Raw genomic sequence first — 22,562 nt, 5'->3', positions numbered from 1 at the left:
TTTTCATGTCTAGGGGGTCTAACTTTATGTGGGTTATTACAGTTACTGGCATAATGCCCTTCTCTTCTACAATGATAACAAACCCTGGGCTTCCTCCAAGTGTCAGTGAAATGGGGTCTTGGCTGATTTGATGCCTCCTCAAACGCTCGGATGCTCATCATCATCAATCGTTTCCCCTGTGCTTCCCTGGTTCCTTGGTTTTTATGATTATGGTGTTGTCTTTCTCGTGATCTACAATCTCTTGCAATGTGTCCCTTTCTATGACAATGGTAACAGACTACCATATCTGGATTTCTCGCAGGGGTGTGGGGCTTTTGTTGGGGTGGTCTTGTGGTTTGGGCCTGTATTTTTGCTGCCATTAACTTATCTCTTTGTGACCCTCTGTATCTGGTGATATTCTGATCCTGATTGATGACGGCCTCTCTTAGTGCAGTCACCGAGATATCTCTCCAGTTTGGGTTGGTGGTCTGTACCCTTGTTTTTAATTCATCTTTTAAACCATTCATTAATACCTTAACCGCTATTCTTCTATGTTGTGCATTTGTCTTGATGTCCGTGATCCCAGTGTTTCCAGCCATTATTTGCAGTGCTCGATTGAAATAATTAGAAACATTTTCCCTTTCGTTTTGTCTTATGGAGAAAATTTCATTCCACTTGACAGCAGCTGGGAAATATATTCCTAACTGTCGGTTAATCTGCCTAATACATTCCTGATTGTGTTCCTCCGTACTAGGTACCTCTGTGTTTAATTTACAATCAGCAATGAACTTTTCAGGGTCAACCCTGGAGGGCAAACATGCCCTCAGCACTGTCCGCCACTCTTTGTTGGTGGGTTCTGTGGCGTTTCCTAGTTCTTTTATAAACCTTTGACATTTGGCTAGATTTTTCCTAGGATCAGGAAATTCAGACACAATTGATCTCAATTCGGTCCGGGACAAGAGACAGCGCATTGCACTGTCCTTGACGGGAATGATTCCCTGATCGTCAGTCTTCCCATTGGGGACTGAGATCACCCTGGCCAGATTGAGCTCAGTTCCATCATCTTGTGTTGGCCTTACAATATGGGGTACATCTGTTTGTGCGTGATATGAAACATTGTACGTACCTGTGGACACGACCTCACCTGACCCTCCGTTAGGGGGTTCGATTATTGCCTTTACCCATTTGGTCGTGTTCACCTGGATGGCTTCTGTGATGGTTGTTGGAAGAGGTGCTGACATCGTTCTGGGCTCACTGTCTTGTTTGTATTCCTGAGGGAGGTTTGACATGGGGTGCAACTGGCACAGGTTAATAGTTGTACATTCAACAGTATTACAATAATCATTGTTACATTTATTACACTTATTCTTATAATCTATATTACAGTTGCTAAGAGCGTTTTTATTGTTCCACCCTTGTGCTTTTCTCTCCGCAATCAACTCCTCTCCCGATGCCATGTCTCTCCTCTCAAGATAAGAGTCAGAAAAGTCAATAGACTCTCTTTGTAATTCACTTTCCTGTTGCCATAACTGTAAATATTCATAATGTTTATTTTGTCTCTTCGTTAGTTCAACGAGACTTATCCTCCTCCTTAAATTTTGTAACACCTCTGGACTGAAGCTACCTATTCTTGGGAACTTGTCCCTGTCTTGTACAGTCATTCTTTGCCATTCATCACATAAAACCTCTGTGTGACTACCGTATTTTTCACACATAATGTATCTTGCCGACCCAACTGGTCGGTCCTCCGAATCAACCTGAACCTGGGTTGATCGCCCCCTACCGGAACAAATGGCCCCCATAATCTGTAGGCGTTGCTTATTCCTCCTTGGATCTTTTATCTCAAGGTTTTCAGCGAACCCTTACAAACAAACCAAGATGTCCTTGGGCAGGCCGGCGGTGGTGGTTTATCAAGTACCCCACTTACTTCTCGCCCACGTTGGCCTGTGCCGCAATCACTGTAAACCAGAGCTGTGGTACCCAACCCAGGGCCCCTGTGAACCTTTAGTTTACTGGAACATATGAGGGTTACCCGCAGGACACTTACTCTTTCCAGTAAAGTTGGGGTTGTTAGATAGTTCCTGAGTGACCAGCGAACTTCCCTTCCAAAAATAAAAAATTACACAAATCACGTCAGAATGTACAAATAGCGTTTGTGACCACTTTACTCTAATGGTATTTAGGTCAGATTACTAACTACTGCACACAATTACGTGCGGTCCAATCGTTCAGTATACGAGCACTACTTGTCATGTACTGAAAGATCAATGGAATCGATGTTTCCGGCTGCGATTCCTTCAACCAGAGCTTGTATGGCCTATATGGGTTCTGCACCAACACCCCAGGCGTTGTGCCACTGGACTTTTATAGCGGACCTTTTTGTCTATTTACCTGTTACCTTACGACCTCCTGGTCTGTTTACCTTATGACCTCCTGGTCTGTTTACCTTATGACCTCCTGGTCTTGATACCTTATGGTCCGCTATACTCTAATGCTCAAATATTATTTTAACCAGGGATGCCTCCCTGGCCACCGTATATGTCACTTACACGTATGTTCCTTAACGAGTACCCGACTTTCCTTTTGGTTCCACCTTTAAAATTGTATAAACTTTTGTATACAAAACACACTCACTCAACACATGTACACTTTTGTTTCTATATCTATTTCTGCGCAGAAATTGTCTTCAGGCCAAGAGTGTTACCAATTAGGAGCAGGATCTGTTAAACTAAATTTCAGATTTTCCAAAAATAGATTTGCGTTATTTACCGCGTCGCGTTATCTACCGCTGTGCGTTACTTATCGCCTTTGCGCTAATTATCGCTTTGCGCTAAAATCCACTTTATCACAACTTGAGCTACGTGGGCGTAACCAGACGCTACGTTGCGTAATGAACGCTGCGTGCGTCTGCCTTTTGGATTGCGTACGCTAGTCTTTGTTAGTGACACGTGTACGCAATGCAAAGGATCCACCGTAACACAATATATTTATTTATCAATGTAGATGATCCCTGATCATCTACCGCAATCCACACTGACTGCCTTGTTTTCTAGACAACCCGTGTGTTCTTCTATACTTTAACTATCACCTCTACTATTAAATAACAGCAAATCTCCTTTTAGCCCTTTCTATCAACTATAAAAATTTGGCAAACAGGAATAGTGATATACGAAAAATGAAACAGAAATGCAGATATATGCGTGCATACGCAAGACAAAAGAAAAATAAACAGTTTTAAAAAGACACAAGCGTTTTGTTCTTACTTCCGGTTACCGGGTTCCTTCAGCACTCTTTATCTAAGCGAAGCAGACGTTTATCCCGTCAGCAACTGTGAGACAACCTCCCACCCTTTTGCTGGGGGATAAAGTCTGCTGATCTACCTAGTGCAGATGTGAAAAGGACCGGATGAGCCCGCAATTGACAATGCTAAATTCCTTTGTCGTATAAATAACCCTTATGAAGCTAAGAACACTGTACGCTGCTTACTTAAGAAATACCGTAATGATACGCTATTTGCGTAACGATCGCTCAGCCGTAGGCGAGACGCTCAAGCGTCACGTTCGCTCACGGCCCAGTGATCACAGGACACGTTATTGGTTATGTCTAGGGGAAAGATTCGCTGTAACGTAGCATACGCTAGAGACCACGAGGAGGTCACTAGCGGTGCAGACGCTCACAACACTATACCTTGATATTAAACCTTATACCGATGAAACACACAGAATACCTTAATGTGAGTACAGGGTGTAAATGCAACCTTGTGTAACCTGACTATCTACAAAGCTGTTTGAGCGTCACCGACGCTCAAGTGAACACTTAACACTATAGTAAATACACTGATACTGGTTTAGGGTTCCAAAGCCTATAATCTGTATTATATCTAGTATACTTGTAAAAGAGTAACACAGTACAAATGATACACTACAATATAACAAAGACTTCCTAACCAAACACCTAACTAAGGGATAAACTACAATGCTATCCTGGTTTAACACAATACAATACAATACTATAAAGTTTAGTCTAGGGGAGATATGAGAGAAAAGAGAGAATAGAGAGAGAGAAATAGACACAGAGAGAGAGAGAGAGAGATTTGCTCACAGAAAGACAATGATTACGGAGAGAACTTACGCACAAAGGGTATGATCGCCTGCGCCTCGATATCCAGCTCCCGATTATCAGCAGATAACCGTTGATGAGAGAGTGAGCTGGATGTGGTCGGTCTGCCTATTTATGCCCCACACACAATGCAATCTCCTAGTCCCTACAATCCTACAGTTTATTGGACACAGGAATTCGGCCCTGTACTGTAACCAAAGGTCATAGGTTGATTCATACAGGTGGGCTGTGCTGATTTCCAACAGCTCAGGTGGGTGGGGAACTGGGTTTCCCGCCGCATACCTGAGTATGTGCAAATCATAGAAATGGACATAAACTTCTTATGTCCATAACTATTCGCACGAGCGATTAATACGCTCCAAACCAACACCAGAATATTGCTAATTAAATACTCTTCCGATGGGTATCAAACACTGCTGTATGACTCCTGTTAGACCCTTCGTGCAATACAAAGAGGGATTCCTCCGCTCAGGGACATTCTATCTAAACCAAACTTACAGAAACTATTGAGGGGAACATGATCTATAAACTACATTAATTGTGAACTTTTGTAACGAATGAGTCGCACGCTACGATCACATAAACTCTACCGTAAATGCGCATACTGCGAGTGCACGCTATTGCGGGTATGCGCTTCCACGGGAGAGCGTACGCATGCGCAGCACGGACCAGTGTGCGGTGCAAATATGGCAGTGTGCACTAAGACATTTTTCTGACTTTGACAATTCGGATCAACAGGTGTGCTGTCACTTCTTCAGGAGTGTCGTAAGTATTCAGAAACGAGATGGATGCTAAAAACTTTCAGTGTCTTTCTCATTTTTGTATACTTGACTTTTGACACACTTCTGAAGAAGCAGCAGAGTGTCCACTGAATCACACATCAAGTGATTTCGATTTATCTGCCTTTGTCAACACCAGATCAACCACAGTTTGGATTTATTTTCTGCATGGAATCATTTCTTCTAGCCAAAGAAATAGTTTTTTTTTAAAAATCTGGGACATAGGGGGTCATTCCGAGTTGATTGCAGCAAATCTTCGCATCGCAAGCAGCGGTATTTAGCCAAATGCGCACGCGCAAAGTACTCAATGCGCATGTGCCAAGACTGCTGTACAACGAATGTGCAGAAATACAGACGCTTTCTGTGTTCGCAGCCATGCAACGAAAAAGATGCGGTGCAGGGGGATTGGCTTCGCTGGCTGGCGAAAAGCGGCATGAAGGTGGGTGTCTTGTGGGAAAGTATGCAAAATGTGTAGGTTTGGTTTTCACCCCGCAAAGAAGCTGGCCGCTGCTGGTACACACCAGGCATTCGCAGCAGAAGAGTAAGTCTAGGGCTGCGCACAGCTAGCGAATGGCCGCCACAGGTGCCTGACAGGGCGCACCTAGCTAATCATTGCCAATAGGACACAGCTGTTTGCAATGCAAACGCATCAACAGGTCATTGTAGCTGTAGCACTCTCAGAGATGGTATGTGCATTTCAACTCCCTGGAAATGTTATTATGTTAAACGTTAGCAAAATATGTTAATATCTCAATCAGCACACATGTTTATTATTAGCAAACGCATGTGTATTGTACATGTCAAATATGTATTGTTTGTGTATAAATTATTGTTTTTTTTAAACAAAAAAAACCCAAATTAATTTCCTTTTTATACCACATACATGGCATGTTTTCCTGATTCCTACATTTGTTGTGTGTTTCATCTAACAAAATCTCCAACATAATGCATCCTAACCTATCGTGTCAATAATATTTTCTTTTTTTTCTGCCCCGCCTGAAGGGGATGTTGGTCAGTGGTAGGTCTGCGTACTGACCTTTGAGGGCCCTGCCCAGTGGTAATTTGTTCCTGGGCAGGGGTAGGGGATGGGCCAGGTGTTGGAGCTTCCCTGAGACTGTGGCCAAGGAGGCCAGCAATGGTCTGTATGCCTTGTCCTATTGTGTTGTTCAGTTGTTGGACCGAGGAGTTGATGTCGCACATGCCTTGGCAAACACAGGTGATCAGGTCAGGGAGCTGAAAGGACATCTCACATACCTCCCTGATCATCTGGTCATGGAATTTGGGGCTTCTAACTCCATGACAGGCTATCTCAGTCAGAATTGCCGGGAGATTGCAGGTTTTTTTTTTTTTTTTTGGGTGGGGGGTTGCCAGTGTGGGGCTGGGCTGGTGGTATTTCCTGCCCCACACTGGAGGTGTTACTACCTCCCCCTCCTTAGCCTCACTGAGATACTTTCTAAAAAAGAAGAGTTTAATATATTAAAATAAGTAAATTTTTTCCAACTTATACAGTAAACACTTGACAATATATGTTTCAAAACTTACCTGCCAAGGCATGTGTCCCTTCCATGGCAGGTGTGTCGGTGTCCATTTCGGACACACCTGCCAGCTCCTCATAGGACAAACAGACCATTGCCTCCAGGTCTGTAAACTCCTCAGGGAGTGGGCCTCCCCCTGTTGCCCTCGAAGTGTTCCAGTGCGCAGCCTTTTTCTGCTTCAAGTGGGACTTGAAGTCAGCCCAACTACATATGTTTTGGGGTTTGGTTGAAAGGAGAAGAAATTAAATGAAAGTAAATGTGATGCATACTTTTGGAGCACATGTCATAGTATTGGTTGCTAGAGGCAACATGACTTTGCAAATGCTGCTTAAATCTAAGTTAATGCATACTATAGTGTTTGACATTGTGGCTAAGTATGTACTTACCGTCTTCTTAATTCCCATGGTGTGCGGACAATTGGCCCAATACCATTCACACAGTCTGTGATTTCTCTCCACATCTGCTCCTTTGTCCCAGCATCCATGTTTTTATCTCCAAAATGGATTTTATCAATGGCCTGGGGGACCAGAATTCCAAACTCCCTCTTTGTAAATGGGGGTTGTCATCTTCTCATTTTGCCAGTTGCCTGCGATGCATGAGCCTGAGAAGTATCTCCACCTTCCTCTACACTTTGTGGCTGTTATTGCTGGGTTTGGGTAGTTGGCCCAGATTCTTCCTCAGTTTGTGCCACATGTTCCTCAGCCAATGCCCTCACACCAGCCTCTTCTTGTGTTTGTGGGCCACTAGATGGAGGTTCGTCTCTACTGGGTCCTGGTCATTCCTCCACTGCAGTGGGAGGTGTTTGTTGCTGCTGCTGCCTTTGGGCAGCCAGCTGTCTACTTTTTTCCAGAATAGACCTCATTTCGCATTCAGCCTGGCTATCTCCTCTGCTAATGGATCTGGCTCCTTGATGATGCTAGCATGTGCATCTGGGTCTGGGGTGCGTTTTTATACCTGTATATGCATGGTTAGTTATGCGGGGAAACAGCACAGGTGATGCATACACAATCGTTACACGTGCTTTGTTTGCTGACACTATTTAAGCATGTTTTATGCAGCCTGTGTTTGTGGGTGTAGGTAGAAGTTTATGTTGAGAGGTGTGCGAGTTAGCAAGACAGTTTGAGAGTTCTCCAGTATTCAAGGTAAGCTATGTTTGTTTTTAGATGTTTGAAACGAAGCCATGCTTCCAAGCATAGGTCCATGAAGTAATGTATTTGTAATGTTATGCAGACACGTGTAATTCTTTAGAATTGTGTTTTGTATGTTGTAGGGTGATGTGTATGCAGCACATTCCAACCGCGGCACGGTTATTTGTTGTTGTGCAAACGCACAGCATTTTGTTTTTTTTAACAATAATTTCTGGTGGTTTATGTTTTTTTTGGTTTGTATTGTATGAAGTTCGGAGTGGTGATGTCCTTCATTGTAATTGGAATATGTTTTCCTTCCAGAAAGATTATATTTGATTTATATTTTTTGGACGGAGTTCCTTGGTTTATTTTTTTTGGCCTTTTGTCTTTTTTTTAATTCCAGTTCATCTGCTAGTAAGTATATGCATGTTCCTAGGTGTGTTTTGGGTGTTGGGGTGTTGTTCTTGTGCTTACAGGTATTATGTTTTTTTGCTGTCATTTACTTCTCCAGAAAGATTATATTTGATTTATATTTTTTGGACGGAGTTCCTTGGTTTAATTTTATGGCCTTTTGTCTGTTTTTCTATTCCAATTCATCTGCTGGTAAGTATATGCTTGTTCCTAGGTGTGTTTTGGGTGTTGGGGTGTTGTTCTTGTGCTTACAGGTATTATGATTTTTTGCTGTCATTTACTTCTCCAGAAAGATTATATTTGATTTATATTTTTTGGACGGAGTTCCTTGGTTTAATTTTATGGCCTTTTGTCTGTTTTTCTATTCCAGTTCATCTGCTGGTAAGTATATGCTTGTTCCTAGGTGTGTTTTGGTGTTGGTATATCTTCTTGTGCTTATTATGTTTTTTGTTGTCATTTACTTCTCCAGAAAGATTACCGTATATTAGATTAATATTTTTTAGACGGAGTTCCTTGGTTTATTCTTTTGGCCTTTTGCCTGTTTTTTTAATTCCAGTTCATCTGCTGGTAAGTACATGCATGCTCATAGGTTTGAGTGGTTTGTTGGGGTGTTGGGTCTTTATTTCTCTGAGTAAGAATATTTGTTTGTTAATAGTATGTTTAAGGTAGAGATGAGTGGGTATATTTGTTTGTTAATAGTATGTTTAAGGTAGAGATGAGTGGATTCGGTTCTCAGAGAACCGAACCATACCAGACTTCACTATCCAAGCCCGGATCCGAGTCAGGCTCGGGTTTTCCCACCTGACACGGAAACCAGAACGAGGCAAAATGTCATCATCCTGCTGTCGGATTCTCGCGGGGTTTGGATTCCATATAAGTCGCTGCGCATCGCCGCCATTTTCACTCCAGCATTGGAGAGTGGAGAGAGAGGACGTGTCTCCGTCCTCAGTGTCCTGCATCAGTTCAGTGTTAGTGTCTTGTGCTGCATCAGTCCTGTCACAGTGGTTGTGTCCTGTGCTGCCATATGTCCTGTGCTGCTGTATAAGTCCAGTCCAGTGGTGCTGTGTTCTGCTGCATCAGTCCAGTGGTGGTGTTTTGAGCTGCATCAGTCCAGTCACAGTGGTGGTGTCCTCTGCTGCCATATGTCCAGTGCTGCTGTATAAGTCCAGGCCATTGCAGTGGTGCTGTGTTGTGCTGCATCAGTCCAGTGGTGGTGTCTTGTGTTGCATCAGTCCAGTCACAGTGGTCGTGTCCTCTGTTGCCATATGTCCAGTGCTGCTCTATAAGTCCAGGCCATTGCAGTGGTGCTGTGTTGTCCTGCATCAGTCCAGTGGTGGTGTCCCTGTGCTGCCGTATATGTACAGTGGTACTGCCGTATATATGTCCAGTGATACTGCCGTATATGTCCAGCGGTATTGCCGTATAAATCCAGTGATTCTGCCATATAATTCCAGTAATCCTGTCATATAATTCCAGTGGTACTGGCGTATAAATCCAGTGATCCTGCCGTATAATTCTAGCGATCCTGACGTATAATTTCAGTGATCATGCCGTATAATTCCAGTGATCCTGCCGTATAATTCCAGTGGTACTGGCGTATAAATCCAGTCCAGTGATACTGCTGTATAAATCCAGTGATTCTGCCATATAAATCCAGTGATACTGCCATATAATTCCAGTGGTACTGGTGTATAAGTCCAGTGATCCTGCCGTATAATTCCAGTGGTACTGGCGTATAAATCCAGTGATCCTGCCATATAATTCTAGCGATCCTGATGTATAATTTCAGTGATCATGCCGTATAAATCCAGTGATCCTGCCATATAATTCCAGTGATCCTGCCGTATAATTCCAGTGGTACTGGCGTACAAATCCAATCCAGGGATACTGCTGTATAAATCCAGTGATACTGCCATATAATTCCAGTGGTACTGGTGTATAAATCCAGTGATCCTGTCGTATAATTCCAGTCGTACTGGCGTATAAATCCAGTGATCCTGCTGTATAATTCCAGTGATACTGCCGTATAAATCCAGTGATCCTGCCGTATAATTGCAGTGATCCTGCCGTATAATTCCAGTGGTACTGGTGTATAAATTGAGTCCAGTGATACTTCGGTATATGTCCAGTGGTACTGCGGTATAAGTCAGGTGATACTGCCATATAATTCTAGTGATCCTGCCATATAATTGCAGTGATCCTGCCATATAATTCCAGGGGTACTGGTATAGAAATCCAGTAACCCTGCCATGTAATTCCAGTGGTACTGGCATATAAATCCAGTCCAGTGATACTGCCCTATATGTCCAGTGGTACTGCTGCATAAGTCCAGTGGTACTGCAGTAAAATTCCAGTGATCCTGCCATATAATTTCAGTGATCATGCCGTATAATTCCAATGGTACTGTCATATAATTCCAGTGATCCTGCTGTATAATTCCAGTGGTACTGCCGTATATGTCCAGTGATACAGCAGTATATGTCAACTGATACTACTGTATATGACCAGCGGTACTGCCGTATAAATCCAGTGATCCTGCCGTATAATTCCAGTGATCCTGCTGTATAATTCCAGTGGTACTGGCGTATAAGGCCAGTGATCCTGCCGTATAATTCAAGTGGTACTGGCGTAGAAATCCAGTGATTCTGCCGTATAATTCCAGTGATCCTGCTGTATAATTCCAGTGATACTGTCGTATAATTGCAGTGATCCCGCCGTATAAATCCAGTGATCCTGACGTATAATTCCAGTGGTACTGTCATATAAATCCAGTCCAGTGATACTGCCGTATATGTCCGTTGGTAATGCCGTATAAATCCAGTGGTACTGCCGTATAAATGCAGTGGTCCTGCCTTATAAGTCCAATGATCCTGCTGTATAATTCCAGTGGTACTTCATATAAATCCAGTCCAGTGATACTGCCGTATATGTCCAGTGGTACTACTGTATAAGTCCAGTGGAACTGCCATATAATTCCAGTGATCCTGCCGTATATTTGCAGTGATCCTGCCATATAACTCCAGTGATCCTGCCGTATAATTCTAGTAATCCTGATGTATAATTCCAGTGGTACTGGCATAAAAATCCAGTCCAGTGAAACTGCCGTATATGTCCAGTGGTACTGCCATATAAGTCAAGTGGTACTGCCGTATAAATCCAGTGGTACTGCCGTATAAATCCAGTGGTACTGCCGTATAAATCCAGTGGTACTGCCGTATAATTTCAATGATCCTACCATATAATTACAGTGGTACTGGCATATAAATCCAGTGATACTGCCGTATAATTCCAGTGGTACTGGCGCATAAATCCAGTGATCCTGCCGTATAATTGCAGTGATTATGCTGTATAATTCCAGTGATCCTGCCGTATAATTGCAGTGATCCTGCCATACAAGTCCAGTGATCCTGCCGTATAATTCCAGGGATCCTGCTGTATAATTCAAGTGGTACTGGTGTATAAATTCTGTCCAGTAATACTGCCGTATATGTCCAGTGGTACTGCCATATAAGTCCAGTGGTACTGCCGTATAATTCCAGAGATCCTGCTGTATAATTCCAGTGATCCTGCCGTATAATTCCAGTGATCCTGCAATATAATTACAGTGGTACTGGTGTATAAATCCAGTGATCCTGCTGTATAATTCAAGTGGTACTGGCATATAAGTCCAGTGATCCTGCCATATAATTCCAGTGGTACTGGCATATAAATATAGTGATCCTGCCATATAACTCCAGTGATCCTGCCGTATAATTACAGTGATCCTGCCGTATAATTACAGTGATCCTGCCGTATAAATCCAGTGATCCTGCCGTATAATTCCATTGATCCTGCCGTATAATTCCAGTGTTACTGTCGTATAAATCCGGTCCAGTGATACTGCCATATATGTCCACCGGTAATGCCATATAAGATCAGTTTTACTACTGTATAATTCCAGTGATCCTGACATATAATTCCAGTGATCCTGCTGTATAATTCCAGTGGTACTGGCATATATGTCCAGTCCAGTGATACTGCCGTATATGTCCAGTGATACTTTCATATAAGTCCAGTGGTACTGCCGTATAATTCCAGTGATCCTGCAGTACACTTGCAGTGATCCCGCCATATAAGTCCAATGATCCTGCCGTACAATTCCAGTGATCCTGCCGTATAATTCCAGTGGTACTGGCATATAAATCAAGTCCAGTGAAACTACCGTATATGTCCAGTGGTACTGCCGTATAGATCCAGTGGTACTGCCATATAAGTTTAGTGGTACTGCCATATAATTCTAGTGATCCTGCCATATAATTCCAGTGGTTCTGGCGTATAAGTCCAGTGATCCTGCCGTATAATTCCAGTGATCCTAATGTTTATTTCCAGTGATACTGATTTATAATTGCAGTGATCCTGACGTATAAATCCAGTTATCCAGTCGGATAATTCCAGTGATCCTGCTGTATAATTCTAGTGATACTGGCATATAAATCTAGTCCAGTGATACTGCTGTATATGTCCAGTGGATCTGCCATATAACTCCAGTGGTACTGCAATATAATTCCAGTGATCCTGCTGTATAATTCCAGTGATCCTGCCGTATAATTCCAGTGATCCTGCAATATAATTCCAGTGGTACTGGTGTATAAATCCAGTGATCCTGCTGTATAATTCCAGTGGTACTGGTGTATAAATCCAGTGATCCTGATGAATAATTCCAGTGGTACTGGCATATAAATCCAGTCCAGTGGTGCTGCCTTATACATTCAGTGGTGCTGTCCTGTGCTGTATATTATTTACTCCAAATAAAGGGGTTATTAATATTTAATCCAAACATTTTTCACAGGGCTTGCCCTGTGTGGTGTAGAGGTATGCTCTTCTGTATCGCATATTGTTATATAACTTCAGAAAAATAATGGAGAACAAAAATTTGTAGGATAAAATAGGGAAAGATCAAGAACCACTTCCTCCTAGTGCTGAAGCTGCTGCCACTAGTCATGACATAGATGATGAAATGCCATCAACGTTGTCTGCCAAGGCCGATGCCCAATGTGATAGTAGAGGGCATATAAAATCCAAAAAGCCAAAGTTCAGTAAAAATACCCCAAAAAAGTAATGTAAATGTTCTGAGGAGAAATGTAAACTTGCCAATATGCCATTAACAACACTGAGTGGCAAGGAATGGCTAAAGCCATGGTATATGATCATGACTAGTGGTTAAGCTTCACAGAACAATGGAAGCCCTCATCCTCCCGCTAGAAACATGATAAGAGTTAAGATGGCAAAAGCACAGCAAAGAACTGTGCGTTCTAAGATGGTATCACAAATCGAACAAACAAAAGTTTGGGTACAGTCTCATAATTGTGCGGTTAAACAGACAAAGCTGCCTTGACAAACTGTTCAATTGGGGGGAACAACACCAATTCCCAGAATTAATGAACAAAATGGTGAAACAATATGTCATTGGCGCTAAATCCGTATGGAGGTGATGAGGGCCTTAGCATAGGCCTATGCAATGTAAAAAGATGAAAGGTGTGGTATATTATACCCCCCACAGATTAATGGGGTGGCCCACACAAGGGCTAGGGACTTCAATGTAACAGATGTGGAAGTACAAATTGACAAGTTTTAATGATACAATTATAAATACAATAAAAAATATAAAACAAATACAATAATAAAGTGCAATGTGGAATGGTAAATCCTTGAAGGTGACTTTGTGCTTTTTAAAGATGACAGAAAGAAGCTCTCACCATCTCCCTGTATTGCGGTGGGCTATCTTATAAATAAGCTGATGTGGTCCTGGGCTGAAATAGGCTGGCACCACCGCAATGAGGTTTTTCAGCAATAGTTCACCGGGTCTCCACAAGCATCCTTTCCTCAGTCCAGGCAATGCATTTCGGTACAACAGAACCTTTCTCAAGAATTGTATCACAAATCCCCAAGAAGAGTCCAAGTGTGTCGGCGGTTGTTATGCCTGACCTTCCCAACACTGGATGGGAAGAGGTGGCTCCTTTCACCATTTGCACGCCCTCTGCAAGTGCTGGAAGGAGCACCCACAGTCCTGTTTGTGATATTCAAATTGAAGATGTCACTATTGAAGTACACCAGGATGAGGATATGGTTGTTGCTTGGGCTGAGGAGGAAGTTGACGATGAGGATTCTGATTGTGATGTGGTTTGTTTAAGTCAGGTACCTGGGGGAGACGCCTGTTGTCCGTGGGATGAAAAATACCATTGTAATGCCTGTGCAAAATACCAAAAAAGCCACCTCTTTGTTGTGTAATTATTTCCCCACAAATCTGGACAATAGGTGTGTTGCTTCTGTCAATCTGTAATAAGTAGGGGTAAGGATGTTAACCACCTAGGAACATCCTTCCTTATACGTCACCTGCTGTGCATTCATCAGAAGTCAGTGTCAAGTTGTGAAACTTTGGGTAAGAGCGTAAGCAGCCCACTGACACCAAAATACCTTCATCCTCTTGTACCCAAGCTCCTGCAAGCCACACCACCAACTCCCTCAACGTCAACTTCCTCCTCAGTCAGGAACGTCAGTAGTCCTGCAGGCCATGTCATTGGCAAGACTGAGGTGTCCTCTCCTAACCGAGATTCCTCCAGAGGCTCCATGAGTGTTACGCCTGCTGTTGCTACAGCTGCTTTTGTTGCTGCTGGGAGTCGATCGTCATCCCAGAGGGGAAGTTGGAAGACCACTTGTACTACTTCAACTAAGCAATTGACTGTCCAACTGTCCTTTGTGAGGAAGATGAAATATGACAGCAGTCATCCTTTTTTAAAGCGGATAACTGAGGCCTTGACAGCTATGTTGGTGTTAGACATGCGTCCGGTATCCACCATTAGTTCAGTGGGACTTAGAGAATTGTTTGAGGTACTGTGTTGCTGATATTAAATCCGATCTAGGTTCCACTTCACTATGCAGGCAATACTGAGAATGTACAGAGACGTCAGAAAAAGTGTCCTCAGTGTCCTAAAAATTGCAGTTGTACCCACTCTCCACTTAACCACGGACATGTGGACAAGTGGAACAGGGCAGACTAAGGACAATATGACTGTGACAGCCCACTAGGTAGATGTATGGCCTCCCGCAGCAACAACACCAGAGGCACCAGTAGCAGCATCTCGCAAATGCCAACTCGTTCCTAGGCAGGCTATGCTATGTATCACCGCTTTCCGTAAGAGGCACACCACTGACAACCTCTTATGGAAACTGAGGGACATCATTGCACAATGGCTTACCTCAAAAAGACTCTACTGGGTATTTGTGATATTGGACAACACCACCAATATTGTGCGTGCATTACATCCGGGCAAATTCCAGCATGTCCCATGTTTTGCACATACAATTAATTTGGTGGTGCAGAATTTTTTGAAAAATGACAGGGGCATGCAGGAGATGCTGATGGTGGCCTGAACAATTGCGGGCCACTTTCGGCATTCAAACTCCGCGTGCTGAAGCCTGGAGCGCCATCAAACACTCCCGAACCTGCCCTGCCATCACCTGAAGCAAGAGGTGGTAACGAGGTGGAATTCAACACTCTATATGCTTCAGAGGATGGAGTAGCAGCAAAAGGCCATTTAAGCCTATACATCCACCTACGATATAGGCAAAGGAGGGGGAATGCACCTGACTCAAGCGCAGTGGAGAATGATTTCCATCTTGTGCAAGGTTCTCCAACCCTTTGAACTTGCCACATGTGAAGTCAGTTCAGACACTGCCAGCTTGAGTCAGGTCATTCCCCTCATCGGGCTTTTGCAGAAGCAGCTGGAGAATTTGAAGGAGAAGCTAATACGGAGCGATTCTGCTAAGTATGTGGGACTTGTGGATGGAGCCCTTCATTTGCTTTGCCAGGATTCACGGGTGGTCAATCTGTTGAAATCAGAGCACTACATTTTGGCCACCGTGCTCGATCCTAGATTTAAAGCCTACGTCATATCTCTCTTTCTGGCAGACACAAGTATGCAGAGGTGCAAAGACCTGCTGATGAGAAAAATTGTCAACTCAAGTGATACGTAACCCGTCAACAGCTCCTCCTTCATTTTCTCACGCAACTGGGGCTGCGAGGAAAAGGATAAGATTTCCTAGCCCACCCGCTGGCGGTGATGCAGGGCAGTCAGGAGCGAGTGCTGACATCTGGTCCGGACTGAAGGACCTTCCAATGATTACTGACATGTCTACTGTCACTGCATATGATTCTGTCACCATTGAAAGAATTGTGGAGGATTATGTGAGTGAAAGCATCCAAGTAGGCATGTCAGACAGTCCGTATGTATACTGGCAGGAAAAAGTGGCAATCTGGATGCCCTTGCACAAACTGGCTTTATTTTACCTAAGTTACCCCTCCTCCAGTGTGTACTCCGAAACAGTGTTTAGTGCAGCCGGTAAACTTGTCAGCAATTGGTGTACGAGGTTACTTCCACAAAATGTGGAGAAGATGATGTTCATCAAAATGAATTCTAAATTCCTCCAGGAAGACCTTTACCAGCAATTGCCTCCAGAAAGTACACAGGGACCTGTGATGGTGGATTCCAGTGGGGATGGGGACGAATTAATACTCTATGAGTAGGAAGACGTGCACAGTGAAAGGGGTGAGGAATTTGAGGATGAGGATGAGGTCGACATCTTGCCTCAGTAGAGCCAGTTTGTGCAAGGAGAGATTGATTGCTTCTTTTTTGGTTGGGGCCCAAACAAACCAATCATTTCAGCCACAGTTGTGTGGCAGACCCTGTCACTGAAATGATTGGTTTGTTAAAATGTGCATGTCCTGTTCATACAACAGAAGGGTTGATGGGAGGGCCCAAGGGCAATTCCATCTTGCACCTCTTTTTCTTCTTTGCATCATGTGCTGTTTGAGGACTAGTTTTTTTAAGTGTCATCCAGTCTGCCACTGCAGTGCCATTTCTAGATGGGCCAGGTGTTTTTGCCGCACACTTGTGTCACTTAGCTTAGTCATACAGCTACCTTCTTGCACCTCTTTTACTTGTTTGCATCATGTGCTGTTTAGGGCCTAGTTTTTTAAAGTGCCAACCTCTCTGCAACTGCAGTGCCACTCCTAGATGGCCAGATGTTTGTGCCGCACACTTGTGTCGCTTAGCTTAGTCATACAGCCACCTCGGTGCAACCTTTTGGCCTATAAACAATATTGTGAGGTGTGAGGTGTTCAGCATTCAGCTCAGCCTTCAATACAATCGTCCCCAGCATTCTCTACCACAAACTTCTCCGCCAAGGGGTCCCAGAAGCTACCTGTTCCTGGATTGTTGACTTTCTGACAGATAGAAAACAGGTGGTCAAAGTGGGAGAATTCTCCTCCCAAGCACTGTCCATCAGTACTGGGGCCCCTCAGGGCTGTGTCCTCTCACCCCTGCTCTTCTCCCTGTATACCAATGACTGCTCCTCCGAGTCGCAGTCAGTTAAAGTCATAAAATTTGCAGATGACACTACCGTCATCGGCCTCATAAAAGATGGAGATGAATCGGCATACAGACAGGAAGTGGATCGGCTAGCCTGGTGGTGTAGCTACAACAACCTCGAGCTCAACCCACTCAAAACTGTTGAGATGGTAGTGGACTTTAGGAAGATTCCAGATGGAATTCCCCACTAATCATAGCCAACAGCGTGGTGTCACTAGTGTACTCCTTCAAGTTCCTGGGGACCACAATCTCCCAAGATCTCAAATGGGGACTCAATGCAAAGGCCATCATTGGAAAGGCACAGCAGAGGCTGTTCTTCCTAAAGCAACTTAAGAAGTTCAATATCCCACAGAAGCTTCTGCTCCTCTTCTACTCCGCAATCGTAGAATCTGTGCTGTGCTCCTCGATAATCGTCTGGTATAGTTCCACCTGCGAGAGAGATAAACGCAGGCTCCAAAGAGTGGTAAGGTCAGCTGAGAAGATCATCGGAGTGGACCTTCCCCCTGTCCATGATCTGTATCTGTCCAGAGCCAAAAAACGGGCAACTAGAATAGTTAAGGACCCGCTTCACCCTAGACACGGCACGCTCAACCTGCTGCCTTCTGGCAGACGATACAGGGCCATCCCCACCAGATCCAACAGAAGCCTCAAAAGCTTCTTTCCTCAAACAGTCCACCTGCTGAACTCCTGACCAACCGACCCCCTGGTAGACCGCCCAGTCGCTCTACTGTATTTCTCTGCATGTAATGATCACTCTGTTCCCTATGGTTCCTTTATCTGAAGACTGCACATGTACCCCCTTCCTGTTTACTTGTTCCTTTTGTATCTGCTACACTGTAAACCGAAAACAAATTCCTAGTATACACAAGTATACCTGGCCAATAAAGCTGATTCTGATTCTGAAATGAGTGGAAATGAATGATATTGAGGTTAATAATACCGTAGGAGCAAAATTACCCCCAAATTCTGTGACTTTAGCTGTTTTTATGTTTTTTCAAAAATCATCCAGATCCAAAACCAAAACACGAAAGGGTGGTTTTGGCAAAACCAATCCAAAACCAAAACACGAGTGGGGAATTAGAACCAAAACCAAAAAACAAAACACGAAAAGTGCCCGCTGCACATACCTAGTTTAAGGTAAGTATATGCATAATAATTGTGTTGTTGTGGTTTAATTTGTGGTGTAGTATTGTTTGTTTAAATTGTGTGAAATATTACCCAAATATTATTTTGTTTATTTCCCCCTGGTGTTCTACATTAAGATATGGTTTATGATACCAAAGTGTTTTTTTAATTAGATATATATATATATATATATATATAAAGCAGAAACCTAGGCGCTGTAGTACAGACGTGCAGTGGAATTTATAAAGAACACTCTTTAACCCTTTTAAGAGTAGCATCTCATAATTCAAAATCAGTGTATGATGTACACATAGATAAAAATAGGTAGTGGAGAAAAATAAGCGCTAATGAGTGTAATAACAATTATAACAGAAATACTCAGGTGGGTGAAATTATGGCCTTGGACACTTATCTGGTAAGTGAGAACTTCCAGGCGATGTTCATCATTTTAAGATTAACATGTAAAAAGAAAAGAACAGCAAACATAGTGTGTATCGTTCATGGATTAAAATGATGTCATTTGCAATATAGGGCAAGAAATTAGGGAACTTGCTTATTCCCAATAAAATGTAATCTGTAGCTTCACAACATAAAATACAGATTTAATGAACAATAACATAAAAACTAGAGATGTGCACTTGAAATTTTTCGGGTTTTGTGTTTTGGTTTTGGGTTCGGTTCCGCGGCCGTGTTTTGGGTTCGACCGCGTTTTGGCAAAACCTCACCGAATTTTTTTTGTCGGATTCGGGTGTGTTTTGGATTCGGGTGTTTTTTTCAAAAAACACTAAAAAACAGCTGAAAAAGTCACGGGTCACGTGACGAAACGCGTCAGGACTCCTCCCCCTCTTTCCTCACTGATTGATTGCAATTTTTGGGACTCTCCGCACGGCTCTAGCTCACCATCTACAAGAGCTAACAGTGCGGGTTCCAGCACAGGATAAAGCCGTACTCTCAGCTCCGAGCGGCGTCAGTGGGTAACTATCAGCCTCTCTCCCCTACATTTCCAACGGACGGTGCCAGTCCAGGGAGATCGAGGCGTCCCACTAAGTAATTGATCCCTGCAGCGGGCTTCTCATCACAGCAGCCGCACACCTGTCTCTCCCCACACACTGCAACGGGCGGTGCACGCCCAGGGACAACAGGTTCAAACAGCGGGACCCCGGCCAGCACGGCTAATACTCTCCATTCTGCTATCCAATTTGGGCCTTCTGGACTTACCCGAGGACGCTCGGGACCTCTCAGCTCCATTGGAGAGGTAATTTAACAACTCACTATTACCCACATTGGCTCCTGGAACTTTGAGATGTTTCAGAATACAGCTCTTGAATATTGAGCCTATGATTGTATTCAATATATATATTCAACTTTCACATTTAGCAATTGTGTTTCACTGAACATCTAACAGTGTCAAACAACAGCCTTGGCAACATTACTGCAACAATTGTTACAATTATTCTGCTGCTAGTCATTTAGTTGACATTGTTTGTTGATACGCATATACAACTGATGTTAGCTCAAAACATTACTGATACAGCAATTCAGTGAGGATAGGGTCTTATGTGAGATATATTTCTTGTATTTAGTGCATTTTTTATTGTATCTTAATAAATATATTTTTTATAATACTCTTTCTGACCCTTTGGTTGTGAATTAATCTAGGATCACAGTGTCAGTAAGTGTTGAGCGCTTCTATTTTCTCCCGTTTCCTCTCCAGCTCCTCAGCTTAGGAGTAACACACTACTCCTTATAGAGGCGCACACACTTTTGACACTTGTAATCCCATTTTTAAGACATTAGATCTGTTTAAATTTATATTAGTTAATTGATAGACATTTGCGCAGCAAAAAATCTCCCTTCCTCTTTCTAAATCATAGAATTTGGGGGTCATTTTGATCCCAAAGTATTATTAACCTCAAAAACCATAATTTCCACTCATTTTCAGTCTATTCTGAATACCTCACACCTCACAATATTATTTTTAGTCCTAAAATTTGCACCGAGGTAGCTGTGTGAGTAAGATAAGCGACCCTAGTGGCCGACACAAACACCGGGCCCATCTAGGAGTGGCACTGCAGTGTCACACAGGATGGCCCTTCCAAAAAACACTCCCCAAACAGCACATGACGCAAAGAAAAAAAGAGGCGCAATGAGGTAGCTGTGTGAGTAAGATAAGCGACCCTAGTGGCCGACACAAACACCTGGCCCATCTAGGAGTGGCACTGCAGTGTCACGCAGGATGGCCCTTCCAAAAAACACTCCCCAAACAGCACATGACGCAAAGAAAAAAAGAGGCGCAATGAGGTAGCTGTGTGAGTAAGATAAGCGACCCTAGTGGCCGACACAAACACCGGGCCCATCTAGGAGTGGCACTGCAGTGTCACGCAGGATGGCCCTTCCAAAAAACACTCCCCAAACAGCACATGACGCAAAGAGTCCTTTTTTTACTGATATTTGGTGTTTTGGATTTTACATGCTCTGTACTATGACATTGGGCATCGGCCTTGGCAGACGACGTTGCTGGCATTTCATCGTCTCGGCCATGACTAGTGGCAGCAGCTTCAGCACGAGGTGGAAGTGGATCTTGATCTTTCCCTAATTTTGGAACCTCAACATTTTTGTTCTTCATATTTTAATAGGCACAACTAAAAGGCACCTCAGGTAAACAATGGAGATGGATGGATACTAGTATACTTATGGATGGACGAGCGACTGCCGACACAGAGGTAGCTACAGCCGTGGACTACCGTACTGTGTCTGCTGCTAATATATACTGGATGATAATGAGATGAAATCAATATATATATATATATATAATATCACTAGTACTGCAGCCGGACAGGTATATATATTTATTATGTAATGACTGATGACGGACCTGCTGGACACTGTCAGCTCAGCAGCACCGCAGACTGCTACAGTAAGCTACTATAGTAGTATGTATAAAGAAGAAAGAAAAAAAAAAAAACACGGGTAGGTGGTATACAATTACGGATGGACGAGCGACTGCCGACACAGAGGTAGCTACAGCCGTGGACTACCGTACTGTGTCTGCTGCTAATATAGACTGGATGATAATGAGATGAAATCAATATATATATATATAATATCACTAGTACTGCAGCCGGACAGGTATATATATTTATTATGTAATGACTGATGACGGACCTGCTGGACACAGTCAGCTCAGCAGCACCGCAGACTGCTACAGTAAGCTACTATAGTAGTATGTATAAAGAAGAAAGAAAAAAAAAAAACCACGGGTAGGTGGTATACAATATTATATATATATTATATACAATTTTATATATATATATATATATATATATATATATATATTAAACTGGTGGTGACTGGTGGTCAGGTCACTGGTCACACTATCAGCAACTTGCAAGTAGTACTCCTAAGCAGACAATCACAATATATATTATACTGGTGGTCAGTGTGGTCACAATGGCAGTGTGGCACTCTGGCAGCAAAAGTGTGCACTGTACGTTATATGTACTCCTGAGTCCTGCTCTCAGACTCTAACTGCTCCCCACTGTCAGTGTCTCCCCCACAAGTCAGATAATATACAGTCACACTATCTATCACTTCAGCAAGTAACTAGTACTCCTCCTAATGCTCCCCAAAATTACTACTGTGTCTCTCTCTACTGTCTCACTCTCTTCTCTATAAACGGAGAGGACGCCAGCCACGTCCTCTCCCTATGAATCTCAATGCACGTGTGAAAATGGCGGCGACGCGCGGCTCCTTATATAGAATCCGAGTCTCGCGATAGAATCTGAGCCTCGCGAGAATCCGACAGCGGGATGATGACGTTCGGGCGCGCTCGGGTTAACCGAGCAAGGCGGGAAGATCCGAGTCGCTCGGCCCCGTGTAAAAAAACATGAAGTTCGGGCGGGTTCGGATTCCGAGGAACCGAACCCGCTCATCCCTAATAAAAACGGCTAGACAACACACGTACAAGATTTAAAATTATAAAAGCTTATCTGTCCATCATAGGAATAGGGAGGTCAGCAACAAAAGATCCCAAGGACGCAAGATAGCCAAAGATTATGCGTACAGGATAAAAAAATTCGA

This window comes from Pseudophryne corroboree, chromosome 1 (genome assembly GCF_028390025.1).
Source record: "Pseudophryne corroboree isolate aPseCor3 chromosome 1, aPseCor3.hap2, whole genome shotgun sequence".
Classification (NCBI taxonomy): domain Eukaryota; kingdom Metazoa; phylum Chordata; class Amphibia; order Anura; family Myobatrachidae; genus Pseudophryne; species Pseudophryne corroboree.
This window is presented reverse-complemented; position numbering follows the sequence as displayed.